Source organism: Podarcis cretensis (assembly GCF_951804945.1).
Source record: "Podarcis cretensis genome assembly, chromosome: 5".
Classification (NCBI taxonomy): domain Eukaryota; kingdom Metazoa; phylum Chordata; class Lepidosauria; order Squamata; family Lacertidae; genus Podarcis; species Podarcis cretensis.
The window spans coordinates 16610249-16625611 of NC_137174.1; the positions used below are offsets into that span (position 1 = coordinate 16610249).

The following is a 15363-nucleotide window of genomic DNA, read 5'->3' on the forward strand; positions in this document are numbered from 1 at the left end:
AAGAGAGAAATAGAAGGCTTGGGAGTCACTCCTCGCAACTGAAAGCCACGACTGTTCTGGTACCATTTAAGACGCTAAGAGCAAACTCCTATACATGTCTACTTCAAAGTAAGCCTGGTTGAATTCAATTGGACTTGCCCCCAGGTGACAGAACATTTAGAGGTGTGCTATGAATTAGGAAATCCTACCTTTGCAATGAGCTGAGTTGATAACCCCCTTGGCAAGCCTTTTGTTCTCTGAATCAGCCTCCATCTGCAATATGGTGGCAATAGTACCGGCCTACTTTTTTAAAAAAATTATTTATTCAAAGTTATAACAAAACATATTTTCCAAAAACATATCCTTATTCCCCCCCCATTTTTCCTCCCTCCCCCACCCACAAAACCCATCCTCCCCCCCCCACCCGACTTCCCTCAGTTCCAGTCTTTGGTTTCTCCAATAACGCTATTTTCTGCATGTTACAGAATTGTGTAGATCTGTTTAGCTAATTATTATCAGTAAAAAAAAAAGTGAATGTTTATTTATAGTACCGGCCTACTTTTTACCAGGGACGTGGGTGGCGCTGTGGGTTAAACCACAGAGCCTAGGATTTGCCAATCAGAAGGTTGGCGGTTCAAATCCCTGCGGCGGGGTGAGCTCCCGTTGCTCGGTCCCTGCTCCTGCCAACCTGGCAGTTCGAACACACGTCAAAGTGCAAGTAGATAAATAGGTACCACTCCAGCGGGAAGGTAAACGGTGTTTCTGTGCACTGCTCTGGTTCACCAGAAGTGGCTTAGTCATGCTGGCCACATGACCCAGAAGCTGTACGCTGGCTCCCTCGGCCAATAAAGGGAGATGAGCACCGCAACCCCAGAGTCGGCCATGACTGGACCTAATGGTCAGGGGTCCTTTTACCTTTACCTTTTACTTTTTACTAGGTTACAAGATAAAGTGTGATTTTATTTCAGGAGAGAAGAAAAGGTGTTGACATAATACCGCCATATATATATATAAATATATATATATAGAGAGAGAGAGAGAGAGTTAGAGAGAGAGTTGTTTGAATTATTCCAAATAATTCTCCCTCTTAGTTAATGTGGATTTTTCAGCACTTTACTGTTATGTTATTTTCTTCAAACATTCACGCCTGAAAATGCATTGAAAATTATTGTATTGTTGTTATGGTATAAGAGATAGAAGATAAGGTGTAGCAAATAGGGAGAGAGAAAAAACTCAATGGGAAATGGGAAGTTGGCAAAAACAGAATAAAAACCTATTATGTATTGAGGTGTATATGTGAAATTTTTGAAAATTTATTAAAATATAACTGGGAAAAGGTACATTTGAAAACTTGCAAAGTATTTATTAAATTACTAATGGGTTCAATATTTAAAGAAAATTAACTTATACTATATAATTGAAAATCTCCCTGATAAATACTGTGGGCTGACAGTATTGTGGTGGGAATGCACCACAATCCTGAGAAAAATGGACAAAATGATGCTGAGTCAAAAACAAATTCACCTCAAGATGCACTCATGCATCTATAACTTATTCTCATGGTTTTTAATAGTCACTTAGCAATGCTGTGTCTATATTTGATCATGATTGTGGCACTGAAAACCCCTCGCAGTGTTTGGCTGTGCTGCTGTGACATCACGGAATGTCTGCAGAGACTTTCATGCATGCAGCAAACCTGCTGGCAACAGGTCCAGGGCCATGTTCTGTTAGGAAAGGGATGTCATTCATTGCCCTTGACAATGATGTCCCCAGCAGGGACTTAATAGGAGCGGATGCAAGTATCTGTGTCTGGACTGCACATCATATTCACAGGGTTTCCTCTTCGTAAAGAGGCTCTTCCTCCCTCATGCTTTGCTCATCATGAGAAACAACTAGTACTAGTAAAATAACAAATAGCACAATTCAGCCATCTAGTAACATCCCTGCATTTTTCTAGGGAACCATTTTTCTTCTCCTGTGGTAAAGGCTATGTATATGGATTGCCACAAGAGAGGCAAGCTTTTGCACACCAGCATAATTTCACCACAATGCAATGCCTTACTTAGTCACTCTGAAAGTAGACAAAATCGTGATGTTTTGGCTCGCTGGGCCTTCAGAGTACATAAATAACATCTATTATTGCACATAAATTACACTGGAGTGCGGCAGCTCATTCACCTTTCGAAATTTATCTGCATAGATTAACATCTCCTCGCACAAGTTCATGAAACAAACTGGAATAGAGAATAAGCCAAGCTACAAGCTCGCAGAAGAGAATTCACCATGCAGGGCAGGCGTAGTCGAGGGGGTGCCCTCCACAGGTTGTTGGACTATAATTCCCAGCAGCCCCAGGCAGCATGGAATGATGAAAGTTACAGGGCAGCAACATATAGAGTATACCACATTGGTTACCATGGCATAAGGTTGTACGGAATGGTAATCTCTCATTTATGTGGACAAAGGTGAAGGGTTGTTTTCGGGTTCAGAATTGTTCCAGGACGAAATCTGCCACATGTCTCTGGTGGCCCCACTGTTTGGGGCCAAGGATTGCCCCACAAAAAGTGTTGCATTGTGCTTGCTCCTATCTGCGGTACCTCAACCTCAGTTTTGACGTTGTCCTCAGTTTTGTTTCTTGTGTTAAGGGCAGTGCTATTTTTAAAGAGGTGCCGCAACTTGCCATGAACACCTCTCTCATTCTCTTAGAATGGCAATGGTGCCCACTTGATTTCTGGGTGGGGGGGGGAGCCCTGGATAGAATCATTTTGCCAATGGAGCCTGTGGCTATGGTGTTAAGTCCCTCGGAGGCTCCAGCAGACCTGGAAATGGATGAGATTTGTCTTCTTCTTCTTTGGCAATCACTCAGCCAAGTAAGATTGTCTTCCGTGAACACAGTCTTAACAGTGAGTCCATAAGTGACTGTGGAGGCCAATTCTGGATCCATCCATCCATCCATCCATCCATCCATCCATCCATCCATCGGTTTCTATTTTTTTTTTTTAATAATATTTATTAAAAATTTTCCAGAATAAAAAGGAAAGATAGCAAGAAAAAAAGAAAAAACAAATATGATTTACACTTGGTTTCAGTGGCATCTTTCCTGGACTCCCCCCCCTCCCCCTCTTGTATTCCATTTCCCTTAAATTGATTCCACAGATTCTTAGCCCAAATTTTAAAACCTTATTTGTAATTTTAAATAACCCATTTATTCCAAATTAATTTATCTTATTTATCTTAATGAACCATTTCTCCTTATATTTTATATATCGACCCCATTTCCCTTCCACGAATTCCCCTATTTTCAAACAACAAACATGAAAAAAGAAAAGAAAGAAATAATATATAATTTTACAGCCTTTGGATTCCAAATCCCCCCCCCCCCCATTCCCCGGTTCCAATCCCCAAAGTTCATCCATTGTCTACTGCCAGCCTGGTGTACCCACGTCTATATCTCAACTCCACTTTGCCGTCTTTTGATAGCTTTTAATTTCAGAAAGTCCAATCTCGAAAAAACTCTCAGAAAAAGTCATTGTTCTTCCATCCAGACCTCTATGTTTAAGAGTCTAACTTAAATTCTACTTCTTGGTCCTTTTAAAGTCTGGATGTTCCAAATACTCCGGCTTCAAATTTGGTCCAGCTCTTATTCCTCAGGTTGCTTTTTCCTGTTCTGCTGCAGAAACCTTCTAATTCAGAAACTTTTTGTTCTCCACAGAGGCTTTTGTTATTCAGGAACATAACTTGCGTCAAGTCCCTTCCTTTCTTCAATAGAGAAATCCATTGTCTCCTTTAGTATAGAAACCTCTGTAGACAAAATAATGCTTCGTTTTTGCAGCTTTCCCAAGAGATAACAGATCCTGCTCAAATTCATAGTATTTTTCCACTTGCTGCTACTGTTGCAATGTCCCAGCCTCCCTCTAGAGGGAATATGGTAACTTAATTTCTTTCAAAATCAGACCCAAAAGTCAAATAACTTGTTGCCTTTATTTCCAATAATTTATGTCCAAATTGTAACAAATCTAACCAGCAAAGCCATCGTAACAAAGTTCTCTTTTATTTTCCTGCTTTGACAGCTACTTTGACAGCTGTCAAAGTTTCTGTGTCTCTTCACCAGTCTCTCATAGCGGATCGTTCCCGGTTCCCGGGGGGGGGGGTTGCATTTTAGTTCCCACAAATCAGTCTTCTCCTCCAGCACAATTATTGTAATTTCCCTTCGTGAAGTTAAATTTTTTTTTCAGGTAAACAAGTTCATCTCTCGATCTTAGTTGTCAAATCCTTGCGTTGAGCCATCTACAACGGGGGGGGGCTTCCTTTTTGCACTCCCCCCGCTCGCTCCAAATTCAAAGATCAAATTTCCCTTTTAAGTCCAATCAATTTACTCACGGGTTGTTCCTTTTAGTCCAAATCCGAAATTTTCAAAGAAGAAGTCGTTGCTCTCCGCTGAATGGCATGCGGCTTCGCTGGGCAGGGGAAGCATTGGACTCACAGCACCCCCCCCCCCCGTCACCCGCTCCGCAGCTTTTAAAAAGGCTCCTTCGCGGGTCGGGGGCGCAAACGGTGCCCGCTGAGTCACCAAGTCCATGGGCATCTCCGCCCATGGTTTTTGAGGGTCCCCGCGTCGCCGGCACGGCAGGACCCGACCCCTACCCAGCCGACTCCCTCCGGAGCTCGGAGAGAGTCCGCCATTCGGCGATGGCACCGACCCGGAAGTGCCATCCATCGGTTTCTAGATGGGAGGGGGGCTTAGGTTTCCAGGTGGGAGTTGATCATGGTGAGGGTTTGCCAAACATGCCTTCCTCTTAGCACGTTACTCCCTTTCGTCCTGAGTTCGAGCATCTTCAAAGCCCATGACAAAGGCTGTTCTCCCATTGGAGTGCTCGCAGGCCAGTGTTTCCCAGTTGTCGGTGTTTATACTACATTTTTAAAGATTTGCCTTGAGAGATCTTTAAATCTCTTTTGTTGACCAGCAGCATTATACTTTCCATTTTTAAGTTCGGAATAGAATCATTGCTTTGGAAGACGATACATGGCCAGTCTACCAAAGTTGATGTTGAAGAATCATTGCTTTGACACTGGTGATCTTTGCTTCTTCCAGTACACTGGCATTAGTTCGTCTGTCTTCCCAAGTGATGTGTAAAATTTTTCGGAGACACCGTTGATGGAATCTTTTGAAGAGTTGGAAATGGCATTTATAAGTGGTCCATTTTTCACAAACCTACAGTAAGGTCAGTAGTGCAATAGCTTTGTAAATAAGCATTTTGGTTTCCCTATGAATGTCCTGGTCCACTTGTACAGCCCTTTCACACATAGGGCTATGGTGGTGTATTTGGTTTTTGCTTGTGGTTGGAGTGGGTTGGGGTTTGGCGGGCTAGCTGGTGTGGCCCTGCTACACCCCCTTGCAGTTTTTTCTCGTATGGCAGGAAATGGTTTGAACCTCCCTAGAATGGAAGCTGAGGGATGGATGGATAGACATACTGTGGTACCTCTAGTTACGAACTTAATTTGTTCTGCAGGTCCGTTCTTAACCTGAAACTGTTCTTAACTAGAGATGTGCTTTCGCTAATGGGACCTCTTGCTGCCGCTGTGCTGCCGGCACACAATTTCCATTCTCATCCTGGGGCAAAGTTCTCAACTCGAGGTAACTCTTCCAGGTTAGCGGAGTTTGTAACCTGAAGCGTTTGTGACCTGAGGCATTTGTAACTTGAGGTACCACTGTACAGATATTGTGTAAGGTGAACAGCAACCTATTTGCTACTGTCCATGGTACTGCCCATAGTCTTTGTGTTTGTTTGTTTTTTTGTAATAACCTTTTACTCTTTTTTCCCATATAGAAAGTTACATTTGATAACAATTCTATTCCTGTTCCACAAAACTAGTGACTTCCCGCTCACCTAACATCAATGTCTATAACTCAAATTACATACAATTGTGTTTAAAGATTCCATCTTATTTAATCTTCTCTAACATGCTTATTGATGCGGGTGCCGCTGTGGGTTAAACCACAGAGCCTAGGACTTGCCAATCAGAAGGTCGGTGGTTTGAATTCCTGCGACGGGGTGAGCTCCCATTGCTTGGTCCCTGCTCCTGCCAACCTAGCAGTTCGAAAGCACGTCAAAGTGTAAGTAGATAAGTAGGTACCGCTCTGGCGGGAAGGTAAATGGCGTTTCCGTGTGCAGCTCTGGTTCACCAGAAGCGGCTTAGTCATGCTGGACACATGACCCGGAAGCTGTATGCCGGCTCCCTCGGCCATTAAAGTGAGATGAGCGCCACAACCCCAGAGTTGGTCACGACTGGACCTAATGGTCAGGGGTCCCTTTACCTTTACCTTTAACATGCTTATTAATACAATCTGCTGTTTCCTTACCCTTGAAACCCGCTGTGGTCTTTGCATATGGAAGGTAACTTTTTAGATAGACTAGAGAGGGCTTCCAGTCTTCTTTAAAAGATTCTAAATTTGTATCTTTTATCACTGCTGTCAATTTTGCCATCTCTGCCTATTGCAAGATTTTCGTCAACCAATGGTACCGTCCATAGTGATGAATTCTTTTTCAAGGACTTGTGTTCTGAGCTCCTTGTCATAGAATCATAGAACTGGAAGTAACCCTTAGTGTCGTCTAGTCCAACGCCCTGCAATGCAGGGATATTTTGCCTAATGTAGGACTCAAACCCACAACCCTGAAATTAAGTCTTAGGTCCTACTGACTCCACTGTGCTGCTGCCTTGAGCTGCTTTTCTGGACACTTGCTTGTCTATATCAACAACTGGTGGTACAGTGTATTCTTGCCAGGCTTTTCTGAACAGATTTCAGAAAGGAAGGCCACAGAAATAGTTCAATACATTTCTTTGCCACAATAATTGTGGAGCTGAAAGGTTATACTCTCAGCCAGCAAAAGGCTCCGCTAAAGAGGTCAAAGAAGGGGCTTATTATCACCTCACTGGGAATAGCATTCTATGTACTTAAAGCTGTGTGAATAGAAAGCTAATTCCTTTGGGGACACTGCATACTCTGAACTTTCAACTAAAGTATGTACCTGAATTGCTATATTAGAATAATGTTGCACAAGGGTTCTATAGATTAAAGACCTATCGAGTCAGGAGTGAAACCCAAGAGGAAATGGGTAAATACCAATAATTCCAATCACAAGTATACTATTTAAATGGAAATCCAGTTTCAGGTTTCTTGTCCGCCTTCCTAACTATAGCAGTATACTTATCTAGAGTTCACCAGAGAGGTATTCTGCAATTGAGATTCCTTTGCAGTTAACTCTGGGGGTGAGTTATACTAACATTAGCTAATGGCATGAGCTTATTAACCAGGCACGCAGCCTTGGTTAGAATGAATGTGTTTAACTGTAAATGTAGGTTTAACTCTGTGATTCATTCGCACGATTTCTTTTGCATAGCAAGGGATAAAGTGGCTGGCCTGCTGCAAAGAGATGGGCAAGCTAAAATCTGTGACACACACACACACACACACACACACACACACACACACACAATCAACATTCCCTCCCCCCCCATTTTTTATTTTTTTTTTGCACATGTAATTACAGTAAAATCGTAAAGGTGCTATAAACTTATTTAAACAACCACCACCACCTTAGTTTATCAAATAAATAAATGCAACCAGAAATGTGAAATATACAACCCAGAGTCTCTTAAGACAATTAAACATCAAATGCTTACTCAATGCACCATGAAGGGCCTTCTTGGCAGTGGTGCCCTCCCGTCAGATGTCAAGGAGATAAATAACTATAAAACTATGCAACTTTTAGAAGGCATCTGAAGGCAGCCCTATATAGGGGCGTTTTGGATCTTTCATGTTTTGTTTATTACATTTGTTGTAAGCCGCACAGAGTGGCTGGGGCAACCCAGTCAAGATGGCCGAGATACAAACATCATCATCATCATCATCATCATCATCATCAATACTAATACTATTACTATTGTGTTTGGTTTGCTTATACAGTGGTGCCTCGCAAGACGAAATTAATCCGTTCCGTGAGTCTCTTCGTCTTGCGTTTTTTTCGTCTTGCGAAGCACGGCTATTAGCGGCTTAGTGGATTAGCGCTATTAGCGGTTTAGCAGCTTAGCGGCTATTAGCGGCTTAGTGGCTATTTGCGGCTTAGCGGCTTAGAAAAAGGGGGGGAGGGAAAAAACTCGCAAGAACTCGCAAGACATTTCGTCTTGCGAAGCAAGCCCATAGGGAAATTCGTCTTGCGAAGCACCTCAAAAGACAGAAAACTCTTTCGTCTAGCGAGTTTTTCGTCTTGCGAGGCATTCGTCTTGCGGGGCACCACTGTATACTTATGAAGACCCTTGTTGTGTTTTTATTAAATATAAGCTATTGGAGCTAATAATTTGCTCAAGGTCTAAGGCTGAGCAGGATTGTGGGTCCTCATCCCTGCCTAACCTTGATAGCCTATGCGTAATTTATTTCAAAAAGCCCTTTTAATGTGATGGAGTTGAGAAGGGTTGGTTCATCTCTGTTTATCTTGCTCTGCCAAGTGAAGTATGATTGCCTGGCTATGCCTTGCAACTCATGCAGCCAAGTTTGCTATCCTCTCCCAGTGTCAAAGGGAATCTTTTCTTTGGTCCCTAAATCATTTAATCTGCTGTGTGCGTCTGTGTTTTCAAAAACAAGAATGTAAATTACCCCGTTATGAATTAACCGTGTCTGAGCTTGAATTACATACCTGTCTAAGGAAGCCCATGAAATCACTCAGACACTAATGCGACTCCCAAATTTTAAAAGGATGCTTGGATATATAAATCCTTGAAGGCAGGTACAAACCTTGCGCTCAGCATCTACTGGTTTCATCAAGTGTGTGTGACACAATCTGTAATTCACATAGCTCCCAGGGCTGTGTTTGAGCCAGGTAGAAGAATATAGGCCTGGCATAAGCACACGACACTCTAGAGCAACTATTTTAGGGTCCCAGTTTAGGATTCCATTTTAATTTGCCCTGGAGTGTCCCTATATTGGATGCTCTGGGGCACTGTGGGAAATTAAAAATGGCAGCTGCCAACCTTGGAACTGCCACCACTGCCAAGTAACCCTGAGATGATCCATCAATGTAAGAATGCTCTCAGACCATTAGGCAGTTAAATTTCGGTGTCATGAATGGGGAGCAAATGGGCAATTGCTTAATTTATTGTTATGGTGTGTACTTACTCACAATTTTTCCATCTAAGTTGTAAAAAAAAATAATAGGTAGCCTTACGTTCCTTGACTTGGGGTAGAAGGTTCAATTTCCTGTTCCACCTTAGGAAGCAAAATGCCTTGGACTTACCTAGGACTCAGTACTTTGCTGAAGACCTCCTCAAATCTCAGACTTCCCAAGTGTACCTATTTTCCAGAGACAGTCCCAGACTTACAGAAGCCGTCCCAGTTTCTGATTTGATCCCAGAACGTCCTTATTTTCACTGGAGAAATGATGGAGGGTATAGAGTTATGTGACCCCCCCCCCCAAGCCCAGGAGATAAGTAATAATACAACCTTTAGAAGACATCTGAAGGCAGCCCTGTATAGGGAAGTTAAAAATCTATATATATTAGGTTTTCACATCTTTATACACTTTATCTCTCACAAGTTCAAACATCGAATTACAAGGTTCTCTGAACCTTCAGTCTTCCTCCCCCCACCTCCCATGGGTTCATATACTAAAAGTTTATTTTTTCTGCATCCTATGCTTTATCCAACTATTGTATATCCCTAATTAACATAATCAATTTCACATTAAAAATGTCATTCCAATGCTACCAATGATTTTAAGTGTTTACAGTGGTTTTTTAAGTAAACTACAAATGTACTCCAGTCTCTAACAAATACTTGATCCTCTAGGTTTCTGATCTTCCCCATCAGCTTCGCCATTTCCGCATATTCCATTAGTTTTGTCTGCCATTCTTCCTTTGTTGGTAATTCTTCTTCTTTCCATTTTTGGGCTAGTAGCACTCTTGCCACCATCGCTGCATACATAAAAAGTCTTTTAGCTTCTTTTGGTATTTCTTCACCTATTAAACCTAAAAGAAAGGCTTCTGGCTTGTTAACGAATGTATTTTAAAAAAATTTCTTTAATTTGTTATAAATCACTTCCCACAGAAGTCTTTTACCTTAAAACATGACCACCACATATGATAAAATGTACCTTCTCTCTCTTTACATTTCCAACACATATTTGATACAATTTTGCAATTTTACTTGGTGTACATCATATTCATATAATTTTCTTTCAACAAACAGCATGCTGTAAATTTTATTTCCTCTTTCCACAACTTTTCCCATGATGAAAGTTAAATATTATACCCAAAATCTCTAGCTCAGTGTATCATCACTGCCTTGACTTCTTCATCTTTCGTATACCATTCCAACAATAGTTTGTACACTTTTGATAGTATTTTCACCTTATTTTCCAACAGATCAGTTTTCAAATCTCGATCTTTCTGTGTCAAACCGTCTTTTTTATCTACTTTAAAAACATCATTTAATTGGTGATACTGTAGCCAATCTGTTAATATTCCTCTTATCTAGGGAAGTTTTTAAACGATTAATGTTTTGTAATGTTTTTATATATGTTGGAAGCCGCCTTGAGTGGCTGGGGCAACCCAGCCAGATGGGTGAGGTATAAATAGTACAACAACAACAACAACTGAATAGGACATCCCTATTTTCATTGGAGAAATGTTGGAAGGTAAGAATCTACAGCCAGCCCTAGAATGTCTACAAGTACCCAAAGAAAACAATGTTGGAAAAACTATTTCCATGGTCCACGCCTTGTTGACTTTGAGAATGATATAGTTATTGATTTATCCATGAACAAATCTCATAGATATTGTTGTGTACTGCCTCTTAGAGAGGCAAGCTCAGAAGACTTCAGCTTAGCGGATCATGTGAGAGGAAAAGAAGTGAATGATTTCACTTTTGGATGCAATACGTGAGAAAGACCTTGGGTCTGCTAAGGCCTCAAAAGTCCTGAGCAATTCTGGCCAAGATAAACAGCAATCAAGCCATTATTCAGTTAATGTTTATGTTCCTCTTATGAGTTAAAATTGTTAGCCTGTGTTCTGTAAGTTTAAAAAAATAATTGTTAAGTCTGAAGACATCTGGCGTGTCCTGCTGTTACCCATATACAAATGATTTGGATTCAAGGCAAACCAGTCGTTTATAATTCACATGGAAAAGCGAGATAAGCAAACGTCAACTACCCTTTGAGTGAGTAACAGGCAAAGCCGGTGGAGAACAAGAAAACAAAGCTTTTTAAAATTTCCAATGGATTTCCATTGCTCAGTGATAAGGCAAATGTGTTGCACACAGAGGTTGCTAGCTTCAGAACCTGGCATTGCCAGTGAAAAAAGGATGTTGAGTACTAAGGGCTGGAAAAGATGTGGGACCACAAACTTGGAGATCTGCTTTCAATCAGGACAGAAAGTTGGACCAGTGATCTCAACAAGGCTGATGCCCTGTATCAAGAGTGAGGAATTGGACCTGGCCAGTGGGCCCAATTGTTCTCTCCCCCGCCCCTCATAGGTCAAGTTTGACAAGTGGGTAGGGCTGCCCACCTGTCAATAACCTGATGCCAAGTGACCCATTTTTGCCTGCCTGGCTTGAAATTAAACCATGCAGGCAAAGGTGGACTTTGGTAATCTTTTGTAAAATGGTGCCCTGCGCAAGGCCAATATTGGGTGCCCCCAAATGGATATTCTCAATTATGGATCATCTCGATTTTGCATCCCCTTGGCTCGGTGCCCTGTATGAGGGAACCACCCAAAATCGGGTCCCGGTGCATAGCACTCTGCAAGCCCAACAAAGAGCTGATGGGTTGTCCAAAGCCCAGTGCAGCTGGCTCCACAAGCTATAAATAAAAAAATCAAGTCCTTTGCAAAAAAAAATAAAAATATTCAGGAGATTCTAAACAAATGTCAGTGGCAGAAAACCAATATGGGAGCCAGCAAAGTGTAGTGGTTAAGAGCGGTGGACTCGCAATCTGGTGAACTGGGTTCGCTTCCCCACTCCTCCACATGCAGCTGCTGGGTGACCTTGGGCCAGTCACACTTCTCTGAAGTCTCTCAGCCTCACTCACCTCACAGAGTGTTTGTTGTGGGGGAGGAAGGGTGAGGAGATTGTTAGCCACTTTGAGACTCCTTAAGGGGAGTGAAAGGTGGGATATCAAGTCCAAACTCCTCCTCCTCCTCCTCCTCCTCCTCCTCCTCCTCCTCCTCCTCTTCTTCTTCTTCTTCTTCTTCGCAGATCAGCTGATCATTGGAGTGCACAGGTTGTAGCAGGTGTCAGGCAGTTCCTGCAAGCTCCCTTTCAGCTCAAGCCATGTCCTTACCCACCTCAACTCCTGGCATCAAATACGACAGCAGGTGTGGGATGGGTAGACCTAGCTTGGTCAAAATGGGGGCCAAATGAGGAGACCTAAATTAGCCTGTGCATTGCTTACCATATCCCTTTGCTTGGCAGGAAGCCCCACTGAATTCAGTGGGACTTACTTCTGAGTGGACATGTCCAGGCCTGCACTATTTCTATAAATACACTTCAATGGTTAGGTAGGGGCAGGTGTTTTTCCCCACTGAGCAATTTCCCCATGCACATTCCCACTGCAGGGCGGACCTCTTTCTGGCAGAGAACTAAAATACAAAGTTATTGGGTAATGATGGGGTTGCTGTGCAAAAGGTTGCTCTCCGGTACAGCCCTCACATGACTAAAGAGAGAGCTATTCCATGGGCTCCTCCGTCTCTCTTTTGTGCCGTTCAGAATTCTCTTTAAAATGTAAAGAGGATTAAAGCCCAAATCCGGTTAAAATTATCCTTTTCAAATTTTTGCCTGAATCTATGTTCTATTAATTTAACCGCCCTAAAATGTTTTGTGATATGCGTCATGCTTTTAAACCCTGTAAAGGGAGATGGCCCCCCAGGCTTCCATGGAAATTATGTTTATAGTATGAGATCTCTGTTTGCTCCTCATCGCCGTAAGCGGCGCAGCGTCGCCGCTCGTACATTTTCCCTGGCAAAAATGGATGCATCATTTAAGTCATTACGGGTCTGGTGATCATTTGTTACAATAAACTATACCATCCTTGCTAGGAGGCCAGAGAGAGCCTGTAGTCGCAAATATATACATCTTCCTGGGCTAACTCGATTCAAAGCAGCAGTATGCCAGGGTAAAGTATTACTTAATTTATACTGTAATGTTTAACATTGATTCTGTGTGGGAAAATGAAGCCCAGCACATTCAGAGAACCCACATCATTAAGGTTTAATAATTTAGGCCTAGTTAATACAATAATGAATTTACTGACACCTAAAAGTGCAGCGTTAGTACTTGCTTTTCTAGAAATACTTACTCTGAAGCTTGGCTTTCGAGACAGAAAATGTTTATTATGAGATTGGCTTTTGCAATTTCCCCATTCACTCCCTTCCCCACACAGACACTTTTCTCACATGGTGAAGAACAATTCTTTAGATGTATTTATTAACTTCCTGGTACACAAGGACTTTCATGAATTGTATAACTTCTATCACTAGGAACTAGGGCCTGGAGGCTAGAGGAATCTTGCTCCAACCCTGAATTCCCCTCTTCTGTCCAATCCCATATTTCCACCTCACCAACATTTGCCTCCATACCATATACTTCCTCTCACAGTTCACTCACTTCCCCACCAGAGGAGATACTCCGGTATTCCCCATTGCACAAACTTTCAAGCTGGGTTCATCTTTGGCTTCCTCCTTCTGTTTGCAAAACCGCCAACGTCCAGTGTTTCAGCATCTTCGAGACATGTCTGTACATTGGTGACCCTACCACTATAAGAAACACCACTCTTATTTATTTTGCATTGAACATTAGCAAAAATGCCTGGGTAAAAATGAGGCCCATAAGTGTTGCAGTAGGACTGTGTGCTCTGCACATGGAGACACAGTGCAACCAACTATGCGGTTCCCAATGGTCAAATTCAGGCCACTAAGCATCAAGCATGAAGGGTAGGTTTCACCCTCACTGAAACAGTGTCCCCAAGTCGATTGTTTTCCTCTCCTCCAAGGAAGGCATAGCATATGGGTGGAAGCTGAACCTGATCCTGGTTCATGTTGAGCCTTATGACCTATAGAACACGACTAGATAGTGAGACTCAACCCTGCAGAGCGTTGTATTCCAAGGTGTTATCCTTGTCTCATTCAATCAAATCTAAACAGCTGAGCCATAATCGATGCTTGACAACTCTAGAGGGAAGCTCCTTTATATAGGTACAGTAAGGATGGATGGAAGCATGACTTTCTAAAACAGTGTTTCCTCTGCTTCCTCCTGATCTTCCTATGTTACTGCCTGGACTCCAGCCATCTTCATTTGCCCCTCTGGGTACCCTATGCCCACCAAGCTTCTTTTGAATGGCTGAAATCACAAGTATCCTCCCTATGTCCAGATGTGTCAAGTTCAGCTAAGAGACGAAGGAGCTCAGCAGGACAAATTCAACAAATACTAATCCATTTCCAGTTTTGCTGGACCCTCCAAGGAATATAATACCGTAGTCACTGGCTCCATCAGCAAAAGGATTCTAGCCAGGGCTTTCCCCCCCAGCCAGAACTCTGTTCCAGCACCTGTCAGGTGGGCTCCATTGCCATAATAAGAGAACAAGGGAGGCATTCATGGTGAGTTCCAGCTCCTCTTTTTCTAGAAAACAACAACAACAACAACAACAACAACAACAACAACAACAACAACAACAGTGATCTGCTCAACCCAGCAGCCTGACTTGTTTGGAACATCTCAGGCAAGGAGGACTCTTGCACTCAGGCAAAGGTCTTAGAAATCTTACCCTGAGAGTGAGAATCCTTCTTGTAACTCCTCCTCCTCTTCCCCTTAGATGCTCCAGAAGAGGGTTCGGCTGCAAGTCCTGGTGCAGGCATGCCAGCTTGCGCTGAAGATTGGGGGCAGCGTTGCACACAAAGTGTGTGTGTGTGTGTGTGTGTGTGTGTGTGTGATGTTCTGATGTCAGGATGAGCCAGGACCGAATGTGGTGCCAGCATGTCTTCTATGGCTGGCAGCTCCTCCTCCTCTGATGCTGTTGTCACGAGAGGGGCACATTCCCCCCAAATTATTGGGGGTCCTAAAAGAGCTTAGCCCCCAGGAGATGGTACCCCTGCCCTTGTGAATTGTCCTGGAGGACAATTTCTGCAAATAAATGCTCATTCGTCTGTGGCCAAGGTCCTTTCTGAAAGATGTTCCCGCTTTCTCTTATATGTACTGTCATTTCCCTTCAGTTCCAATAGAATATCATAGACATCTAACAGACATTTATTTTTAGTGGGGAATTATTAAGGGATGGGTAATGCACTGATTGTGTGGCTATTCCCTCCCCCCCACAGGTGGAATAAATGAAGACAACGGACACAGAG

The 15363-nt window shown here is 42.7% G+C and overlaps 1 long non-coding RNA gene across 1 annotated transcript; it reads right to left on the reverse strand.

Annotated features, from left to right (window-relative positions):
- Positions 1–13420: 13420 nt before the first annotated feature.
- LOC307215625 lies at positions 13421–14928 on the reverse strand. The gene is made up of 2 exons (XR_013838595.1): positions 14784–14928; positions 13421–14638 (listed from the first exon to the last, which is right to left on the reverse strand). It is a non-coding gene; the product is annotated as an uncharacterized lncRNA (long non-coding RNA).
- Positions 14929–15363: the final 435 nt, after the last annotated feature.